General features: G+C 40.1%; 1 long non-coding RNA gene across 2 annotated transcripts; it reads right to left on the bottom strand.

Moving 5' to 3' along the window:
* Positions 1-2331: 2331 nt before the first annotated feature.
* On the bottom strand, positions 2332-6008 carry LOC127294247 (uncharacterized). 2 transcript variants are annotated; one of them, XR_011742935.1, is made up of 4 exons: positions 5868-6008; positions 5267-5624; positions 3807-4131; positions 2332-3456 (listed from the first exon to the last, which is right to left on the bottom strand). It is a non-coding gene; the product is annotated as an uncharacterized lncRNA (long non-coding RNA). The 2 variants fall into 2 exon arrangements; XR_011742936.1 differs by having other exon boundaries at positions 5430-5624.
* Between the last annotated feature and the right edge of the window lie 449 nt (positions 6009-6457).

The following is a 6457-nucleotide window of genomic DNA, read 5'->3' as shown; positions in this document are numbered from 1 at the left end:
TTGTCAAAATTAAAGTTAATTAATTTATCAGCGCTAATTAGTTGGTCGCCTGCTTGATGCGCAATGAAGTGTCGTTGGCCTATATATGTAGGGTTTAATTAGGGTTTTGGGTTTAGGGTTATCTAGCTAGGGTTTTAGGGTGTTAGGGTTAGGGTTAATTAGGGTTTAGGGTCTAGGGTTTAGGGTTTAGGGTTTGGGGTTTAGGGTTTAGGGTCTAGGGTTAGGGTTAATTAGGGTTTAGCTACGGTCTAGGGTTTAGGGTTTAGGGTTTACGGTGTAGTGTTTAGGGTCTAGGGTTAGGGTTTAATTAGGGTTTAGTGTTTAGTGTTGTTTAGGGTTTAGGGTTTAGGGTGTAGTGTTTAGGGTTTAGGGTCTAGGGTTTAGGGTTTAGTGTTTAGGGTGTTTAGGGTGTATGTTTAGGGTATAATTAGCGATTAGGGATTAGGGTTTTAGGGTTTAAGGTTTAGGGATCATCGATCGAGTGCACACACACATTATTAGAGGCACCCGCGCCTTTGCGCATAAAGTGCATGCGTATATAAGTGTGTTTTTTGTCCACCAACGATATATAGATCGAGGGAGATTGAAATGTATATATATCCCCAAGAATATGTTCAGATATATATTGAAATATATGCACGAATCATATGTGCAAGGTATGACATGCGCGCATGCACACTAATTGTATATATATATATTATGAGGCAACTAATTAATCAAATGTGTTTTCATTCGAGAGAACTTGTCAAAATTCAAGTTAATTAATTTATCAGCGCTAATTAGTTGGTCGCCTGCTTGATGCGCAATGAAGTGTCGTTGGCCTATATATATGTGGGGTTTAATTAGGGTTTAGGGTTTAGGGTTATCTAGCTAGGGTTTTAGGGTGTTAGGGTTAGGGTTAATTAGGGTTTAGGGTTTAGGGTTAGGGGTTTAGGGTTTAGGGTTATCTAGCTAGGGTTTTAGGGTGTTAGGGTTAGGGTTAATTAGGGTTTAGGGTTTAGGGTTAGGGGTTTAGGGTTTAGGGTCTAGGGTTAGGGTTTAGGGTTTAGTGTTTAGTGTTTAGGGTTTAGGGTTTAGGGTTTAGGGTGTAGTGTTTAGGGTTTAGGGTTTAGTGTTTAGGGTTTAGTGTTTAGGGTGTTTAGGGTGTACGTTTAGGGTATAATTAGGGATTAGGGATTAGGGTTTTAGGGTTTAAGGTTTAGGGATCATCGACCGAGTGCACACACACATTATTAGAGAGGCACTCGCGCCTTTGCGCATAAAGTGCATGCGTATATAAGTGTGTTTTTTGGCCACCAACGATATATAGATCGAGAGAGAGATTGAAATCTATATATATCCCCAAGAATATGTTCAGATATATATTGAAATATATGCACGAATGATATGTGCAAGGTATGACATGCGCGCATGCACACTAATTGTATATATATTATGAGGCAACTTAATCAAATGTGTTTTCATTCGAGAGAACTTGTCAAAATTCAAGTTAATTAATTTATCAGCGCTAATTAGTTGGTCGCCTGCTTGATGCGCAATGAAGTGTTGTTGGCCTATATATATATGTAGGGTTTAATTAGGGTTTTGGGTTTAGGGTTATCTAGCTAGGGTTTTAGGGTGTTAGGGTTAGGGTTAATTAGGGTTTTAGGGTCTAGGGTTTAGGGTTTAGGGTTTGGGGTTTAGGGTTTAGGGTCTAGGGTTAGGGTTAATTAGGGTTTAGCTAGGGTCTAGGGTCTAGGGTTTAGGGTTTAGGGTTTAGGGTTTAGGGTGTAGTGTTTAGGGTCTAGGGTTATGGTTTAATTAGGGTTTAGTGTTTAGTGTTGTTTAGGGTTTAGGGTTTAGGGTGTAGTGTTTAGGGTTTAGGGTCTAGGGTTTAGGGTTTAGTGTTTAGGGTGTGTTTAGGGTGTATGTTTAGGGTATAATTAGCGATTAGGGATTTGGGTTTTAGGGTTTAAGGTTTAGGGATCATCGATCGAGTGCACACACACATTATTAGAGGCACCCGCGCCTTTGCACATAAAGTGCATGCGTATATATATACTAGGACAATTGCCCGTGCGTTGCCACGGGATAGAAATTTTTATTATAGACAATAAACTGAAACATGTGTCTTAATTTATGTGCGTTCACATGATTGCTCAACAGTGTTAAGCTTGCTTCCATTCCGTATAAATCCATTAGTACATGCCTCAAATTTATATCATCGTCATACCAGTAAACATAATTTTCCAGGTGCCAACCACAACCTTAGGATTCCGACTAAGTTAAATGAAAGAAAATAAAACATGTATTCATGAGGTAAAGAAAAACATGATAATCAAATACAAAATAGAAGGCAAAAATAATTGACACTTTATTCATCATGTATTTATATACTCTCACCATCACCGTCATTAGCCACACAAAAGTACTGCAGCTCCAAAAAAGTAAGCGCCACATTTTCCAATAAATAAGTATATGGCACACACAAATTCATCACTCTCTTGCCCTCACAGGCTCTCTCACTATGTTCATGTATCATCTCGCCGTACATAGCGACCAGCAACAAACGCACATCTCCACACGTCAGCACCGCCAACCAATGGTCCAACCACAACACAAGCCCTCGCGCCCTAGCCAATCAACCACGGGGGCACCAAGATCACATCTCTTTGGTCTAGTCTGCCTAACTGCCAGATCCGGTTGGGCAGCCTCTGGGATAGTGCTGGAGAGATGAACATGCATAGTCAGTGTCATTGATATATCATCTTCCTAAACCTCACTTGCAAGAAAAGTGCTGGAGAGAGGAACATGCATTGTTATATCATCTTCCTAAACCTCACTTGCAAGAAAATATTGTGTCAAAACCAATGAGTCCTCCAAAATTGAAAGAATATTTTCTTATTTTGTTAACCACCCCAACCTAACCATCACCATCTCACTGTAGAAAACAAACAAGAATCCTACTCCCTCTGTCCCCTAATATAATGTTTTTTGGTAAGCCAAATTAACTTACCAAAACATCTTATATTTAGGAACGGATGGAGTATTTGAATTGGTTTTTCTAATAGACATAAAGCATTTCATCCTAAGCGAGACCTTCCCCAACCATTTGCAGAATCTATGAGAGAAAAAGCCAGGCTCGAACTTAATAAAAATCAACACATGAACCTGAATCTGGTTTATGAGATTTATCCTTATTAAATGTCATTTAGGCTTGGAAGGAAAGGAAACTATAAGTAAGATGATCTAGCTATGAAAACAAGAGTAGCAATCATCTCTCGGGCTTTTGAAATTTGAACTAATAACACTGGTTTTTAATATGTACAGGTCCATAGAGCCCAAAAAAGGAATCATTAAACTCAATGCAATTAAGTGGTGGTTGCTGACCTGAAATGGTAAGGTAGAGTCGCATATACATAATGTCAACATTGATGCCCCTAATTATCTTTCTGGTCTTCTCGGAAAGGCTGTCACCTAGATAGAATAATGATAATTATGTAATGTTAACTCATAACAAAGCAATGTGACGGAAAACTCTTCAACTTAAATAATTCAATCCCAACATTAGTTTATTAGAAATGCTACCATCATCAGTCAATCAAGCATAATTTCTATGTGCATTGCATCTAGTAGGAAATTTGCAAAAAAATGTACATGCAAATATTTTCTTTCAATTCATTACTTTCATGTTGAAAGTCCCCTAATTACGCAACAATTCTGTTAAAAAAAACTAAGCAAAATATATATAGAAGCACCCTCATCGCCTCTTATTAGTTAGTATACATTAGCGTATTAATTACTTCACAACTGCAATGGAAACTTACTTTCTCGTCGTTGGTGCGGCTGAGGCGGTCGATGGCGAGCGGGTCCGCGCTTGCGGAGGTGCCCAACAACAGTGGTGCTCTAGGCGAGTCGTGCGCATCCTCCCGGCCTCAGCCTTGAGCCGCCCGATGTGGGATGCGCAGCGTGGGATGCTAGCACGATGGAGGTGATATTCCGTGCCACGTCGAGCTGCTCAAACCGGTGCACCGGAAGGGCGGCCGACAGCTCTTTGGGCAAATAGAAGGCCATGGCCGGCACCATCACCAGCACATCCTAGGTCGGCACGTTCATGGCGTCAATGCCTACATATTTATTACCCTTTCTCATCTGGAAAGAAGAAATAGCATGTTTCATATAACAAACGAATGAGAAAGATCTAGAAATGAAGAAATTATATGCTTCACTTATAAACACATCGTTCGAAAAAAAAGTTGGATTTTGAACCGATGCAATTTATGTTGGACATTTTTTAAAAATAAATACATTGCCATCTAAAAAAAATATCAATTTCCAGGTAAGGTCAAGAATCACAAGCTGGTAATGAAATGATGAATCTGCACCCATCAAGTCATCAACATTTAAAAAGAATGTAATCATGCATTAAGTTAGAAACAACAAAATACAAAAGACACATTGTATACATCAATGGTGAAGTTTTATCCGGGAAACCCGTTTTCACTCCGCAACAAAGTTTAGCCTCCCTGAACTGGCATTATTTTATTAAAAATAAGATATTGAACTTTTGATGACCCCAAGTTGCTGCTTTTTTATCACTTGTTATTACTTGCCTGTGACAACTTTTCTTGGATGTCATGTCTATACAAATATTGCAGAGAAGAAAAGAAACACATTTTAGCCAATCTTAATTAACAATAACCCAAAATTACATAAATCCATCTAATCAAAGCCAATTGGAGATCTAGGCATAATACCAGGTGGTGATTTTCTCTACTTCTTGTAGACCAACACACTGTTAATAGTACTAACTTTCCAACTCCACCTTGTGGTACTGATCGGCTTGTGACACCGTTATTATAACCATGACATCACACACTCCAATCCACTAACGGAAATCCCAGTAAACATCATTGTCAGTCTTCCTAAGTTCCTAGAAAATAAATTGGTCTGTAGTGGTATAGAGGAGATTTGTTTAAGAGGGGGTTCTAATTTCCAACAGTACCTAATGATTGGGAATGGGTTATAACCACACAGCCTCATCGAGAGATTTTGATGTCAACTGCATCAAAAAAGATTGGAAGTGAAATTCTAACTATGTAGTATAGATAGTTCCAACTTCCAACGACTCCACAAATGAAGTAGGTCGCAACACCTTCGATGAATTTTCACTAATAAGCACAAATCAACTATTTGGTCAACTCAATAATTGCCCATGTTTTCTTTCAAACTGGCATCAAAACAATTTCAAAATATACACCCGTACACAGCAAGAGATCTTTCTCACCTTGTGGTCACTCTGGTTCTTCCCATCTATTTTATCCATATGCAACTATTTCTCATATATAAATCCCTGAGGCAAATCTCCGGAGTACTATAAATTTTTAGACAAAAGAAAATCCGCAAATCTCCAGAGCACTATAAATTTTAAGACCAAATAAAAGCCGCACCTTGAAATTGTCGTGGCTGTGGCCCAACCAATTCTCCACCAACGATTCATCGAGTGGCAATGGCCTCGCCCTCTCCCCTTCCTCCCTGCCATCTACGGCCGCGTCTGCCGATGGCCGCTTGGCACCCTCCGGCTCCCCTAGGCGCTGGATTATCGATCAGTACGGGCAGTGTCATCAAAGCAGCCCTATGTTGTGCTGCAAAATAGAGATACAATGTTATATAATAGCAGATATAGCTGCTATCTATTCTTTTGAAAAAAGTATTTATTACAATTCAGTTTGGATATTTGTAATTGATAGAACATGACAAAAGAATACTTTCCTGTTGCCGCATAGAAAATAGGCATAGCTGAATCAAAATTAAATACTCAAAAAGATGCATGTGGGGAATGGGATGTAATCCTCTCGTGCATAGAATTAAGATAGATGATCACATACCTATTTAGACAACAGTGGCTTCGCTAGGTGATGGATTCTCCAGATTCTTGATACCCAGCTATCGGGTACATAGATACCAAAGTCTGCCAAAAATTAAAATATAGATAGATCTAAGGTTTTAGTTGCAGATCAAATGAATCACTTTGAGAAGCATGAAAGAAATAGCACACGAATAAGAGAAACAATGGAGGCCAACGATTCGTTTGAATCAAGAAACAATGGAGGTCAACGATTATTGCCCAGGATTTGCTCGCCGTCGTCCCTAACTTCCAGATCTCACTGCTTGGTACGGGGCGGATGTGCTTGAACGGCATCGTGGCGGTGCGATTGCGAGGAGCAGGGCTGGCGGTGCGATTGGGAGAGGCATCTGACTCCAACAGCTCATCTCAAGGGGACATTAGGGGAGAACTTGCGAGGTGGATATTCTTGTAGAACATGGCGGCGGCACGATTCGGGGACGAAGAAACGGGAGATGAGATCGATCGATGGTAGGGGTTTGTTTCAAGCATTCGGAATACAGCTTGGGGCTTGGCCCATTTGGAGGTGTGAAGGGGCAAATGCGGCCCAGGAGGGTCCATGTGGGGCGACGA

Source organism: Lolium perenne, chromosome 4 (genome assembly GCF_019359855.2).
Source record: "Lolium perenne isolate Kyuss_39 chromosome 4, Kyuss_2.0, whole genome shotgun sequence".
Lineage (NCBI taxonomy): Eukaryota > Viridiplantae > Streptophyta > Magnoliopsida > Poales > Poaceae > Lolium > Lolium perenne.
This window is presented reverse-complemented; position numbering and strand designations above follow the sequence as displayed.